Source organism: Ambystoma mexicanum, chromosome 3p, assembly GCF_040938575.1.
Source record: "Ambystoma mexicanum isolate Mex_15411 chromosome 3p, UKY_AmexF1_1, whole genome shotgun sequence".
Lineage (NCBI taxonomy): Eukaryota > Metazoa > Chordata > Amphibia > Caudata > Ambystomatidae > Ambystoma > Ambystoma mexicanum.
The window spans coordinates 832278646-832295142 of NC_090925.1; positions in this window are offsets into that span (position 1 = coordinate 832278646).

A 16497-nucleotide genomic window follows, 5' to 3' on the forward strand; every position below is an offset into this window, starting at 1 on the left:
CTACACCCCTGAAATTTCAGATTATGTTAGCAGCCCAAAAAAGGCCTTAAAATGCATTATAGGCCTACAAAAATGTTGAAAACTTTGGAGGCCCAAAAAAGGGCTTTACAGGCATCCTAGACGCCCTAAAGTCCAGAAAATAGTTGTGGCCCAAAAACGGTGTCAGAGAGCTCTGAATGTCCCAACAACATTTGCAGCCTGAAAGGGGCATTAACCCGCATCCTAGACCACTGAAATTCCCCAAAATATTTGCGGCACGAAAAATGCATCCTACACCACTGAAAGTTCAGAATATGTTAGCAGACCAAAAAAGGAGTTAAAATGCATTATAGGCCAGCAAAAATTTTGAAAACTTTGGAGGCCCAAAAAAGGGGTTTACAGGCATCCTAGGACCCCCTAAAGTCCAGAAAATAGTTGTGGCCCAAAAACGGTGTCTGAGAGCTCTGAATGTCCCAACAACATGTGCAGCCTGAAAGGGGCATTAACCCGCATCCTAGACCACTGAAATTCCCCAAAATATTTGTGGCACGAAAAATGCATCCTACACCCCTGAAAGTTCAGAATATGTTAGCAGACCAAAAAAGGCCTTAAGATTGCATCATAGGCCAGCAAAAATTTTGAAAACTTTGGAGGCCCAAAAAAGGGGTTTACAGGCATCCTAGACCCCCTAAAGTCCAGAAAATGTTGGTGGACCAAAAACGGTGTCAGAGAGCTCTGAATGTCCCAAAAACATGTGCAGCCTGAAAGGGGCATTATCCCGCATCCTAGACCCCTGAAATTTCCAAAAATATTTTTGGCACGAAAAATGCATCCTACACCCCTGAAAGTTCAGAATATGTTAGCAGCCCAAAAAAGGCCTTAAAATGCATAATAGGCCAGCAAAAATGTTGGAAACTTTGGAGGCCCAAAAAAGGGGTTTACATGCATCCTAGACCCCCTAAAGTCCAGAAAATGTTGGTGGACCAAAAACGGTGTCAGAGAGCTCTGAATGTCCCAAAAACATGTGCAGCCTGAAAGGGGCATTAACCCACATCCTAGACCACTGAAATTCCCCAAAATATTTTTGGCACGAAAAATGCATCCTACACCCCTAAACGTTCAGAATATGTTAGCAGCCCAAAAAAGGCCTTAAAATGCATAATAGGCCAGCAAAAATGTTGGAAACTTTGGAGGCCCAAAAAAGGGGTTTACAGGCATCCTGGACCCCGTAAAGTCCAGATAATGTTGGTGGACCAAAAACAGTGTCAGAGAGCTCTGAATGTCCCAAAAACATTTGCAGCCTGAAAGGGGCATTAACCCACATCCTAGACCACTGAAATTCCCCAAAATATTTGTGGCACGAAAAATGCATCCTACACCCCTGAAAGTTCAGAATATGTTAGCAACCCAAAAAGGCCTTAAAATGCTTTACATGCCTGTAAAAATGTTGAAAATTTTGAAGGCTCAAAAAAGGGGTTTACAGGCATCCTAGACCCCTTAAAGTCCAGAAAATGTTGGTGAACCAAAAACGGTGTCAGAGAGCTCTGAATGTCCCGAAAGTATTTGCAGCCTGAAAGGTGCATTAACCTGCATCCTAGATCACTGAAATTTCCCAAAATATTTTTGGCACAAAAATGCATCCTACACCCCTGAAATTTCAGATTATGTTAGCAGCCCAAAAAAGGCCTTAAAATGCATTATAGGCCTACAAAAATGTTGAAAACTTTGGAGGCCCAAAAAAGGGCTTTACAGGCATCCTAGACGCCCTAAAGTCCAGAAAATAGTTGTGGCCCAAAAACGGTGTCAGAGAGCTCTGAATGTCCCAACAACATTTGCAGCCTGAAAGGGGCATTAACCCGCATCCTAGACCACTGAAATTCCCCAAAATATTTGCGGCACGAAAAATGCATCCTACACCACTGAAAGTTCAGAATATGTTAGCAGACCAAAAAAGGCCTTAAAATGCATTATAGGCCAGCAAAAATTTTGAAAACTTTGGAGGCCCAAAAAAGGGGTTTACAGGCATCCTAGACCCCCTAAAGTCCAGAAAATGTTGGTGGACCAAAAATAGTGTCAGAGAGCTCTGAATGTCGAAAAAACATTTGCAGCCTGAAAGGGGCATTAACCCGCATCCTAGACCACTGAAATTCCCAAAAATATTTGTGGCACGAAAAATGCATCCTACACCCCTGAAAGTTCAGAATATGTTAGCAGCCCAAAAAAGGCCTTAAAATGCATTATAGGCCAGCAAAAATGTTGAAAACTTTGGAGGCCCAAAAAAGGGGTTTACAGGCATCCTAGACCCCCTAAAGTCCAGAAAATGTTGGTGGACCAAAAACGGTGTCAGAGAGCTCTGAATGTCCCAAAAACATTTGCAGCCTGAAAGGGGCATTAACCCGCATCCTAGACCACTGAAATTCCCCAAAATATTTTTTGCACGAAAAATGCATCCTACACCCCTGAAAGTTCAGAATATGTTAGCAGACCAAAAAAGGCCTTAAAATGCATCATAGGCCAGCAAAAATGTTGAAAACTTTGGAGGACCAAAAAAGGGGTTTACAGGCATCCTAGACCCCCTAAAGTCCAGATAATGTTGGTGGACCAAAAACAGTGTCAGAGAGCTCTGAATGTCCCAAAAACATTTGCAGCCTGAAAGGGGCATTAACCCACATCCTAGACCACTGAAATTCCCCAAAATATTTGTGGCACGAAAAATGCATCCTACACCCCTGAAAGTTCAGAATATGTTAGCAACCCAAAAAGGCCTTAAAATGCTTTACAGGCCTGTAAAAATGTTGAAAATTTTGAAGGCTCAAAAAAGGGGTTTACAGGCATCCTAGACCCCTTAAAGTCCAGAAAATGTTGGTGGACCAAAAACGGTGTCAGAGAGCTCTGAATGTCCCGAAAGTATTTGCAGCCTGAAAGGTGCATTAACCTGCATCCTAGATCACTGAAATTTCCCAAAATATTTTTGGCACAAAAATGCATCCTACACCCCTGAAATTTCAGATTATGTTAGCAGCCCAAAAAAGGCCTTAAAATGCATTATAGGCCTACAAAAATGTTGAAAACTTTGGAGGCCCAAAAAAGGGCTTTACAGGCATCCTAGACGCCCTAAAGTCCAGAAAATAGTTGTGGCCCAAAAACGGTGTCAGAGAGCTCTGAATGTCCCAACAACATTTGCAGCCTGAAAGGGGCATTAACCCGCATCCTAGACCACTGAAATTCCCCAAAATATTTGCGGCACGAAAAATGCATCCTACACCACTGAAAGTTCAGAATATGTTAGCAGACCAAAAAAGGAGTTAAAATGCATTATAGGCCAGCAAAAATTTTGAAAACTTTGGAGGCCCAAAAAAGGGGTTTACAGGCATCCTAGGACCCCCTAAAGTCCAGAAAATAGTTGTGGCCCAAAAACGGTGTCTGAGAGCTCTGAATGTCCCAACAACATGTGCAGCCTGAAAGGGGCATTAACCCGCATCCTAGACCACTGAAATTCCCCAAAATATTTGTGGCACGAAAAATGCATCCTACACCCCTGAAAGTTCAGAATATGTTAGCAGCCCAAAAAAGGCCTTAAAATGCATAATAGGCCAGCAAAAATGTTGGAAACTTTGGAGGCCCAAAAAAGGGGTTTACATGCATCCTAGACCCCCTAAAGTCCAGAAAATGTTGGTGGACCAAAAACGGTGTCAGAGAGCTCTGAATGTCCCAAAAACATGTGCAGCCTGAAAGGGGCATTAACCCACATCCTAGACCACTGAAATTCCCCAAAATATTTTTGGCACGAAAAATGCATCCTACACCCCTAAACGTTCAGAATATGTTAGCAGCCCAAAAAAGGCCTTAAAATGCATAATAGGCCAGCAAAAATGTTGGAAACTTTGGAGGCCCAAAAAAGGGGTTTACAGGCATCCTAGACCCCCTAAAGTCCAGATAATGTTGGTGGACCAAAAACAGTGTCAGAGAGCTCTGAATGTCCCAAAAACATTTGCAGCCTGAAAGGGGCATTAACCCACATCCTAGACCACTGAAATTCCCCAAAATATTTGTGGCACGAAAAATGCATCCTACACCCCTGAAAGTTCAGAATATGTTAGCAACCCAAAAAGGCCTTAAAATGCTTTACATGCCTGTAAAAATGTTGAAAATTTTGAAGGCTCAAAAAAGGGGTTTACAGGCATCCTAGACCCCTTAAAGTCCAGAAAATGTTGGTGAACCAAAAACGGTGTCAGAGAGCTCTGAATGTCCCGAAAGTATTTGCAGCCTGAAAGGTGCATTAACCTGCATCCTAGATCACTGAAATTTCCCAAAATATTTTTGGCACAAAAATGCATCCTACACCCCTGAAATTTCAGATTATGTTAGCAGCCCAAAAAAGGCCTTAAAATGCATTATAGGCCTACAAAAATGTTGAAAACTTTGGAGGCCCAAAAAAGGGCTTTACAGGCATCCTAGACGCCCTAAAGTCCAGAAAATAGTTGTGGCCCAAAAACGGTGTCAGAGAGCTCTGAATGTCCCAACAACATTTGCAGCCTGAAAGGGGCATTAACCCGCATCCTAGACCACTGAAATTCCCCAAAATATTTGCGGCACGAAAAATGCATCCTACACCACTGAAAGTTCAGAATATGTTAGCAGACCAAAAAAGGCCTTAAAATGCATTATAGGCCAGCAAAAATTTTGAAAACTTTGGAGGCCCAAAAAAGGGGTTTACAGGCATCCTAGACCCCCTAAAGTCCAGAAAATGTTGGTGGACCAAAAATAGTGTCAGAGAGCTCTGAATGTCGAAAAAACATTTGCAGCCTGAAAGGGGCATTAACCCGCATCCTAGACCACTGAAATTCCCAAAAATATTTGTGGCACGAAAAATGCATCCTACACCCCTGAAAGTTCAGAATATGTTAGCAGCCCAAAAAAGGCCTTAAAATGCATTATAGGCCAGCAAAAATGTTGAAAACTTTGGAGGCCCAAAAAAGGGGTTTACAGGCATCCTAGACCCCCTAAAGTCCAGAAAATGTTGGTGGACCAAAAACGGTGTCAGAGAGCTCTGAATGTCCCAAAAACATTTGCAGCCTGAAAGGGGCATTAACCCGCATCCTAGACCACTGAAATTCCCCAAAATATTTTTTGCACGAAAAATGCATCCTACACCCCTGAAAGTTCAGAATATGTTAGCAGACCAAAAAAGGCCTTAAAATGCATCATAGGCCAGCAAAAATTTTGAAAACTTTGGAGGCCCAAAAAAGGGGTTTACAGGCATCCTAGACCCCCTAAAGTCCAGAAAATGTTGGTGGACCAAAAACGGTGTCAGAGAGCTCTGAATGTCCCAAAAACATGTGCAGCCTGAAAGGGGCATTATCCCGCATCCTAGATCCCTGAAATTTCCAAAAATATTTTTGGCTCGAAAAATGCATCCTACACCCCTGAAAGTTCAGAATATGTTAGCAGCCCAAAAAAGGCCTTAAAATGCATAATAGGCCAGCAAAAATGTTGGAAACTTTGGAGGCCCAAAAAAGGGGTTTACAGGCATCCTAGACCCCCTAAAGTCCAGAAAATGTTGGTGGACCAAAAACGGTGTCAGAGAGCTCTGAATGTCCCAAAAACATGTGCAGCCTGAAAGGGGCATTAACCCACATCCTAGACCACTGAAATTCCCCAAAATATTTTTGGCACGAAAAATGCATCCTACACCCCTAAAAGTTCAGAATATGTTAGCATCCCAAAAAAGGCCTTAAAATGCATTATAGGCCAGCAAAAATGTTGAAAACTTTGGAGGACCAAAAAAGGGGTTTACAGGCATCCTAGACCCCCTAAAGTCCAGATAATGTTGGTGGACCAAAAACAGTGTCAGAGAGCTCTGAATGTCCCAAAAACATTTGCAGCCTGAAAGGGGCATTAACCCACATCCTAGACCACTGAAATTCCCCAAAATATTTGTGGCACGAAAAATGCATCCTACACCCCTGAAAGTTCAGAATATGTTAGCAGCCCGAAAAAGGCCTTAAAATGCATTATAGGCCAGCAAAAATGTTGAAAACTTTGGAGGCCCAAAAAAGGGGTTTACAGGCATCCTAGACCCCTTAAAGTCCAGAAAATGTTGGTGGACCAAAAACGGTATCAGAGAGCTCTGAATGTCCCGAAAGTATTTGCAGCCTGAAAGGTGCATTAACCTGCATCCTAGATCACTGAAATTTCACACAATATTTTTGGCACAAAAATGCATCCTACACCCCTGTAATTTCAGATTATGTTAGCAGCCCAAAAAAGCCCTTAAAATGCATTATAGGCCTACAAAAATGTTGAAAACTTTGGAGGCCCAAAAAGGGGTTTACAGGCATCCTAGACCCCCTAAAGTCCAGAAAATAGTTGTGGCCCAAAAACGGTGTCTGAGAGCTCTGAATGTCCCAACAACATGTGCAGCCTGAAAGGGGCATTAACCCGCATCCCAGACAACTGAAATTCCCCAAAATATTTGTGGCACGAAAAATGCATCCTACACCCCTGAAAGTTCAGAATATGTTAGCAGACCAAAAAAGGCCTTAAAATGCATTATAGGCCAGCAAAAATTTTGAAAACTTTGGAGGCCCAAAAAAGGGGTTTACAGGCATCCTAGACCCCCTAAAGTCCAGAAAATGTTGGTGGACCAAAAACAGTGTCAGAGAGCTCTGAATGTCGAAAAAACATTTGCAGCCTGAAAGGGGCATTAACCCGCATCCTAGACCACTGAAATTCCCAAAAATATTTGTGGCAAGAAAAATGCATCCTACACCCCTGAAAGTTCAGAATATGTTAGCATCCCAAAAAAGGCCTTAAAATGCATTATAGGCCAGCAAAAATGTTGAAAACTTTGGAGGACCAAAAAAGGGGTTTACAGGCATCCTAGACCCCCTAAAGTCCAGATAATGTTGGTGGACCAAAAACAGTGTCAGAGAGCTCTGAATGTCCCAAAAACATTTGCAGCCTGAAAGGGGCATTAACCCACATCCTAGACCACTGAAATTCCCCAAAATATTTGTGGCACGAAAAATGCATCCTACACCCCTGAAAGTTCAGAATATGTTAGCAACCCAAAAAGGCCTTAAAATGCTTTACATGCCTGTAAAAATGTTGAAAATTTTGAAGGCTCAAAAAAGGGGTTTACAGGCATCCTAGACCCCTTAAAGTCCAGAAAATGTTGGTGGACCAAAAACGGTGTCAGAGAGCTCTGAATGTCCCGAAAGTATTTGCAGCCTGAAAGGTGCATTAACCTGCATCCTAGATCACTGAAATTTCCCAAAATATTTTTGCACAAAAATGCATCCTACACCCCTGAAATTTCAGATTATGTTAGCAGCCCAAAAAAGGCCTTAAAATGCATTATAGGCCTACAAAAATGTTGAAAACTTTGGAGGCCCAAAAAAGGGCTTTACAGGCATCCTAGACGCCCTAAAGTCCAGAAAATAGTTGTGGCCCAAAAACGGTGTCAGAGAGCTCTGAATGTCCCAACAACATTTGCAGCCTGAAAGGGGCATTAACCCGCATCCTAGACCACTGAAATTCCCCAAAATATTTGCGGCACGAAAAATGCATCCTACACCACTGAAAGTTCAGAATATGTTAGCAGACCAAAAAAGGCCTTAAAATGCATTATAGGCCAGCAAAAATTTTGAAAACTTTGGAGGCCCAAAAAAGGGGTTTACAGGCATCCTAGACCCCCTAAAGTCCAGAAAATGTTGGTGGACCAAAAATAGTGTCAGAGAGCTCTGAATGTCGAAAAAACATTTGCAGCCTGAAAGGGGCATTAACCCGCATCCTAGACCACTGAAATTCCCAAAAATATTTGTGGCACGAAAAATGCATCCTACACCCCTGAAAGTTCAGAATATGTTAGCAGCCCAAAAAAGGCCTTAAAATGCATTATAGGCCAGCAAAAATGTTGAAAACTTTGGAGGCCCAAAAAAGGGGTTTACAGGCATCCTAGACCCCCTAAAGTCCAGAAAATGTTGGTGGACCAAAAACGGTGTCAGAGAGCTCTGAATGTCCCAAAAACATTTGCAGCCTGAAAGGGGCATTAACCCGCATCCTAGACCACTGAAATTCCCCAAAATATTTTTTGCACGAAAAATGCATCCTACACCCCTGAAAGTTCAGAATATGTTAGCAGACCAAAAAAGGCCTTAAAATGCATCATAGGCCAGCAAAAATTTTGAAAACTTTGGAGGCCCAAAAAAGGGGTTTACAGGCATCCTAGACCCCCTAAAGTCCAGAAAATGTTGGTGGACCAAAAACGGTGTCAGAGAGCTCTGAATGTCCCAAAAACATGTGCAGCCTGAAAGGGGCATTATCCCACATCCTAGACCACTGAAATTCCCCAAAATATTTTTGGCACGAAAAATGCATCCTACACCCCTAAAAGTTCAGAATATGTTAGCATCCCAAAAAAGGCCTTAAAATGCATTATAGGCCAGCAAAAATGTTGAAAACTTTGGAGGACCAAAAAAGGGGTTTACAGGCATCCTAGACCCCCTAAAGTCCAGATAATGTTGGTGGACCAAAAACAGTGTCAGAGAGCTCTGAATGTCCCGAAAGTATTTGCAGCCTGAAAGGTGCATTAACCTGCATCCTAGATCACTGAAATTTCCCAAAATATTTTTGCACAAAAATGCATCCTACACCCCTGAAATTTCAGATTATGTTAGCAGCCCAAAAAAGGCCTTAAAATGCATTATAGGCCTACAAAAATGTTGAAAACTTTGGAGGCCCAAAAAAGGGCTTTACAGGCATCCTAGACGCCCTAAAGTCCAGAAAATAGTTGTGGCCCAAAAACGGTGTCAGAGAGCTCTGAATGTCCCAACAACATTTGCAGCCTGAAAGGGGCATTAACCCGCATCCTAGACCACTGAAATTCCCCAAAATATTTGCGGCACGAAAAATGCATCCTACACCACTGAAAGTTCAGAATATGTTAGCAGACCAAAAAAGGCCTTAAAATGCATTATAGGCCAGCAAAAATTTTGAAAACTTTGGAGGCCCAAAAAAGGGGTTTACAGGCATCCTAGACCCCCTAAAGTCCAGAAAATGTTGGTGGACCAAAAATAGTGTCAGAGAGCTCTGAATGTCGAAAAAACATTTGCAGCCTGAAAGGGGCATTAACCCGCATCCTAGACCACTGAAATTCCCAAAAATATTTGTGGCACGAAAAATGCATCCTACACCCCTGAAAGTTCAGAATATGTTAGCAGCCCAAAAAAGGCCTTAAAATGCATTATAGGCCAGCAAAAATGTTGAAAACTTTGGAGGCCCAAAAAAGGGGTTTACAGGCATCCTAGACCCCCTAAAGTCCAGAAAATGTTGGTGGACCAAAAACGGTGTCAGAGAGCTCTGAATGTCCCAAAAACATTTGCAGCCTGAAAGGGGCATTAACCCGCATCCTAGACCACTGAAATTCCCCAAAATATTTTTTGCACGAAAAATGCATCCTACACCCCTGAAAGTTCAGAATATGTTAGCAGACCAAAAAAGGCCTTAAAATGCATCATAGGCCAGCAAAAATTTTGAAAACTTTGGAGGCCCAAAAAAGGGGTTTACAGGCATCCTAGACCCCCTAAAGTCCAGAAAATGTTGGTGGACCAAAAACGGTGTCAGAGAGCTCTGAATGTCCCAAAAACATGTGCAGCCTGAAAGGGGCATTATCCCACATCCTAGACCACTGAAATTCCCCAAAATATTTTTGGCACGAAAAATGCATCCTACACCCCTAAAAGTTCAGAATATGTTAGCATCCCAAAAAAGGCCTTAAAATGCATTATAGGCCAGCAAAAATGTTGAAAACTTTGGAGGACCAAAAAAGGGGTTTACAGGCATCCTAGACCCCCTAAAGTCCAGATAATGTTGGTGGACCAAAAACAGTGTCAGAGAGCTCTGAATGTCCCAAAAACATTTGCAGCCTGAAAGGGGCATTAACCCACATCCTAGACCACTGAAATTCCCCAAAATATTTGTGGCACGAAAAATGCATCCTACACCCCTGAAAGTTCAGAATATGTTAGCAGCCCAAAAAAGGCCTTAAAATGCATTATAGGCCAGCAAAAATGTTGAAAACTTTGGAGGCCCAAAAAAGGGGTTTACAGGCATCCTAGACCCCTTAAAGTCCAGAAAATGTTGGTGGACCAAAAACGGTGTCAGAGAGCTCTGAATGTCCCGAAAGTATTTGCAGCCTGAAAGGTGCATTAACCTGCATCCTAGATCACTGAAATTTCACACAATATTTTTGGCACAAAAATGCATCCTACACCCCTGAAATTTCAGATTATGTTAGCAGCCCAAAAAAGCCCTTAAAATGCATTATAGGCCTACAAAAATGTTGAAAACTTTGGAGGCCCAAAAAGGGGTTTACAGGCATCCTAGACCCCCTAAAGTCCAGAAAATAGTTGTGGCCCAAAAACGGTGTCTGAGAGCTCTGAATGTCCCAACAACATGTGCAGCCTGAAAGGGGCATTAACCCGCATCCCAGACAACTGAAATTCCCCAAAATATTTGTGGCACGAAAAATGCATCCTACACCCCTGAAAGTTCAGAATATGTTAGCAGACCAAAAAAGGCCTTAAAATGCATTATAGGCCAGCAAAAATTTTGAAAACTTTGGAGGCCCAAAAAAGGGGTTTACAGGCATCCTAGACCCCCTAAAGTCCAGAAAATGTTGGTGGACCAAAAACAGTGTCAGAGAGCTCTGAATGTCGAAAAAACATTTGCAGCCTGAAAGGGGCATTAACCCGCATCCTAGACCACTGAAATTCCCAAAAATATTTGTGGCAAGAAAAATGCATCCTACACCCCTGAAAGTTCAGAATATGTTAGCAGCCCAAAAAAGGCCTTAAAATGCATTATAGGCCAGCAAAAATGTTGAAAACTTTGGAGGCCCAAAAAAGGGGTTTACAGGCATCCTAGACCCCCTAAAGTCCAGAAAATATTGGTGGACCAAAAACGGTGTCAGAGAGCTCTGAATGTCCCAAAAATATTTGCAGCCTGAAAGGGGCATTAACCCGCATCCTAGACCACTGAAATTCCCCAAAATATTTTTTGCACGAAAAATGCATCCTACACCCCTGAAAGTTCAGAAATGTTGGCAGCTCAAAAAAAGGCCTTAAAATGCTTTAGAGGCCTGCAAAAATGTTGAAAACTTTGGAGGCCCAAAAAAGGGGTTTAGAGGCGTCCTAGACCCCCTAAAGTCCAGAAAATGTTGGTGGACCAAAAACGGTGTCAGAGAGCTCTGAATGTCCCAAAAACATTTGCAGCCTGAAAGGGGCATTAACCCGCATCCTAGACCACTGAAATTCCCCAAAATATTTTTTGCACGAAAAATGCATCCTACACCCCTGAAAGTTCGGAAATGTTGGCAGCTCAAAAAAAGGCCTTAAAATGCATTAGAGGCCTGCAAAAATGTTGAAAACTTTGGAGGCCCAAAAAAGGGGTTTAGAGGCGTCCTAGACCCCCTAAAGTCCAGAAAATGTTGGTGGACCAAAAACGGTGTCAGAGAGCTCTGAATGTCCTAAAAACATTTGCAGCCTGAAAGGGGCATTAACCCCCATCCTGGACCACTGAAATTCCCAAAAATATTTTTGGCATGAAAAATACATCCTACACCCGTGAAAGTTCAGAAAATTGTGGCAGCCCAAAAAAGGCCTTAAAATGCATTATAGGCCAGCAAAAATGTTGAAAACTTTGGAGGCCCAAAAAAGGGGTTTACAGGCATCCTAGACCCCCTAAAGTCCAGAAAATGTTGGTGGACCAAAAACGGTGTCAGAGAGCTCTGAATGTCCCAATAACATTTGCAGCCTGAAAGGGGCATTAACCCGCATCCTAGACCACTGAAATTCCCCAAAATATTTTTTCCAGGAAAAATGCATCCTACACCCCTGAAAGTTCAGAAATGTTGGCAGCTCAAAAAAAGGCCTTAAAATGCATTAGAGGCCTGCAAAAATGTTGAAAACTTTGGAGGCCCGAAAAAGGGGCTTAGAGGCGTCCTAGACCCCCTAAAGTCCAGAAAATGTTGGTGGACCAAAAACGGTGTCAGAGAGCTCTGAATGTCCTAAAAACATTTGCAGCCTGAAAGGGGCATTAACCCCCATCCTGGACCACTGAAATTCCCAAAAATATTTTTGGCATGAAAAAAGCATACTACACCCGTGAAAGTTCAGAAAATTGTGGCAGCCCAAAAAAGGCCTTAAAATGCATTATAGGCCAGCAAAAATGTTGAAAACTTTGGAGGCCCAAAAAAGGGGTTTACAGGCATCCTAGACCCCCTAAAGTCCAGAAAATGTTGGTGGACCAAAAACGGTGTCAGAGAGTTCTGAATGTCCCAAAAACATGTGCAGCCTGAAAGGGGCATTAACCCACATCCTAGACCACTGAAATACCCCAAAATATTTTTGGCACGAAAAATGCATCCTACACCCCTAAAAGTTCAGAATATGTTAACAGCCCAAAAAAGGCCTTAAAATGCATGATAGGCCAGCAAAAATGTTGAAAACTTTGGAGGCCCAAAAAAGGGGTTTACAGGCATCCTAGACCCCCTAAAGTTCAGAAAATAGTTGTGGCCCAAAAACGGTGTCAGAGAGCTCTGAATGTCCCAACAACATTTGCAGCCTGAAAGGGGCATTAACCCGCATCCTAGACCACTGAAATTCCCCAAAATATTTTCCCCACGAAAAATGCATCCTACACCCCTGAAAGTTCAGAATATGTTATCAGCCCAAAAAGGCCTTAAAATGCATTACAGGCCTGTAAAAATGTTGAAAACTTTGGAGGCCCAAAAAAGGGCTTTACAGGCATCCTAGACGCCCTAAAGTCCAGAAAATAGTTGTGGCCCAAAAACGGTGTCAGAGAGCTCTGAATGTCCCAACAACATTTGCAGCCTGAAAGGGGCATTAACCCGCATCCTAGACCACTGAAATTCCCCCAAATATTTGTGGCACGAAAAATGCATCCTACACCACTGAAAGTTCAGAATATGTTAGCAGACCAAAAAAGGAGTTAAAATGCATTATAGGCCAGCAAAAATTTTGAAAACTTTGGAGGCCCAAAAAAGGGGTTTACAGGCATCCTAGGACCCCCTAAAGTCCAGAAAATAGTTGTGGCCCAAAAACGGTGTCTGAGAGCTCTGAATGTCCCAACAACATGTGCAGCCTGAAAGGGGCATTAACCCGCATCCTAGACCACTGAAATTCCCCAAAATATTTGTGGCACGAAAAATGCATCCTACACCCCTGAAAGTTCAGAATATGTTAGCAGACCAAAAAAGGCCTTAAAATGCATCATAGGCCAGCAAAAATTTTGAAAACTTTGGAGGCCCAAAAAAGGGGTTTACAGGCATCCTAGACCCCCTAAAGTCCAGAAAATGTTGGTGGACCAAAAACGGTGTCAGAGAGCTCTGAATGTCCCAAAAACATGTGCAGCCTGAAAGGGGCATTATCCCGCATCCTAGACCCCTGAAATTTCCAAAAATATTTTTGGCACGAAAAATGCATCCTACACCCCTGAAAGTTCAGAATATGTTAGCAGCCCAAAAAAGGCCTTAAAATGCATAATAGGCCAGCAAAAATGTTGGAAACTTTGGAGGCCCAAAAAAGGGGTTTACAGGCATCCTAGACCCCCTAAAGTCCAGAAAATGTTGGTGGACCAAAAACGGTGTCAGAGAGCTCTGAATGTCCCAAAAACATGTGCAGCCTGAAAGGGGCATTAACCCACATCCTAGACCACTGAAATTCCCCAAAATATTTTTGGCACGAAAAATGCATCCTACACCCCTAAAAGTTCAGAATATGTTAGCATTCCAAAAAAGGCCTTAAAATGCATTATATGCCAGCAAAAATGTTGAAAACTTTGGAGGACCAAAAAAGGGGTTTACAGGCATCCTAGACCCCCTAAAGTCCAGATAATGTTGGTGGACCAAAAACAGTGTCAGAGAGCTCTGAATGTCCCAAAAACATTTGCAGCCTGAAAGGGGCATTAACCCACATCCTAGACCACTGAAATTCCCCAAAATATTTGTGGCACGAAAAATGCATCCTACACCCCTGAAAGTTCAGAATATGTTAGCAACCCAAAAAGGCCTTAAAATGCTTTACATGCCTGTAAAAATGTTGAAAATTTTGAAGGCTCAAAAAAGGGGTTTACAGGCATCCTAGACCCCTTAAAGTCCAGAAAATGTTGGTGGACCAAAAACGGTGTCAGAGAGCACTGAATGTCCCGAAAGTATTTGCAGCCTGAAAGGTGCAATAACCTGCATCCTAGATCACTGAAATTTCCCAAAATATTTTTGGCACAAAAATGCATCCTACACCCCTGAAATTTCAGATTATGTTAGCAGCCCAAAAAAGGCCTTAAAATGCATTATAGGCCTACAAAAATGTTGAAAACTTTGGAGGCCCAAAAAAGGGCTTTACAGGCATCCTAGACGTCCTAAAGTCCAGAAAATAGTTGTGGCCCAAAAACGGTGTCAGAGAGCTCTGAATGTCCCAACAACATTTGCAGCCTGAAAGGGGCATTAACCCGCATCCTAGACCACTGAAATTCCCCAAAATATTTGCGGCATGAAAAATGCATCCTACACCACTGAAAGTTCAGAATATGTTAGCAGACCAAAAAAGGCCTTAAAATGCATTATAGGCCAGCAAAAATTTTGAAAACTTTGGAGGCCCAAAAAAGGGGTTTACAGGCATCCTAGACCCCCTAAAGTCCAGAAAATGTTGGTGGACCAAAAATAGTGTCAGAGAGCTCTGAATTTCGAAAAAACATTTGCAGCCTGAAAGGGGCATTAACCCGCATCCTAGACCACTGAAATTCCCAAAAATATTTGTGGCACGAAAAATGCATCCTACACCCCTGAAAGTTCAGAATATGTTAGCAGCCCAAAAAAGGCCTTAAAATGCATTATAGGCCAGCAAAAATGTTGAAAACTTTGGAGGCCCAAAAAAGGGGTTTACAGGCATCCTAGACCCCCTAAAGTCCAGAAAATGTTGGTGGACCAAAAACGGTGTCAGAGAGCTCTGAATGTCCCAAAAACATTTGCAGCCTGAAAGGGGCATTAACCCGCATCCTAGACCACTGAAATTCCCCAAAATATTTTTTGCACGAAAAATGCATCCTACACCCCTGAAAGTTCAGAAATGTTGGCAGCTCAAAAAAAGGCCTTAAAATGCTTTAGAGGCCTGCAAAAATGTTGAAAACTTTGGAGGCCCAAAAAAGGGGTTTAGAGGCGTCCTAGACCCCCTAAAGTCCAGAAAATGTTGGTGGACCAAAAACGGTGTCAGAGAGCTCTGAATGTCCTAAAAACATTTGCAGCCTGAAAGGGGCATTAACTCCCATCCTGGACAACTGAAATTCCCAAAAATATTTTTGGCATGAAAAATGCATCCTACACCCCTAAAAGTTCAGAATATGTTAGCAGCCCAAAAAAGGCCTTAAAATGCATTATAGGCCAGCAAAAATGTTGAAAACTTTGGAGGCCCAAAAAAGGGGTTTACAGGCATCCTAGACCCCCTAAAGTCCAGAAAATGTTGGTGGACCAAAAACGGTGTCAGAGAGCTCTGAATGTCCCAAAAACATTTGCAGCCTGAAAGGGGCATTAACCCGCATCCTAGACCACTGAAATTCCCCAAAATATTTTTTGAACGAAAAATGCATCCTACACCCCTGAAAGTTCAGAAATGTTGGCAGCTCAAAAAAAGGCCTTAAAATGCATTAGAGGCCTGCAAAAATGTTGAAAACTTTGGAGGCCCAAAAAAGGGGTTTAGAGGCGTCCTAGACCCCCTAAAGTCCAGAAAATGTTGGTGGACCAAAAACGGTGTCAGAGAGCTCTGAATGTCCCAAAAACATGTGCAGCCTGAAAGGGGCATTATCCCGCATCCTAGACCCCTGAAATTTCCAAAAATATTTTTGGCACGAAAAATGCATCCTACACCCCTGAAAGTTCAGAATATGTTAGCAGCCCAAAAAAGGCCTTAAAATGCATAATAGGCCAGCAAAAATGTTGGAAACTTTGGAGGCCCAAAAAAGGGGTTTACAGGCATCCTAGACCCCCTAAAGTCCAGAAAATGTTGGTGGACCAAAAACGGTGTCAGAGAGCTCTGAATGTCCCAAAAACATGTGCAGCCTGAAAGGGGCATTAACCCACATCCTAGACCACTGAAATTCCCCAAAATATTTTTGGCACGAAAAATGCATCCTACACCCCTAAAAGTTCAGAATATGTTAGCATCCCAAAAAAGTCCTTAAAATGCATTATAGGCCAGCAACAATGTTGAAAACTTTGGAGGACCAAAAAAGGGGTTTACAGGCATCCTAGACCCCCTAAAGTCCAGATAATGTTGGTGGACCAAAAACAGTGTCAGAGAGCTCTGAATGTCCCAAAAACATTTGCAGCCTGAAAGGGGCATTAACCCACATCCTAGACCACTGAAATTCCCCAAAATATTTGTGGCACGAAAAATGCATCCTACACCCCTGAAAGTTCAGAATATGTTAGCAACCCAAAAA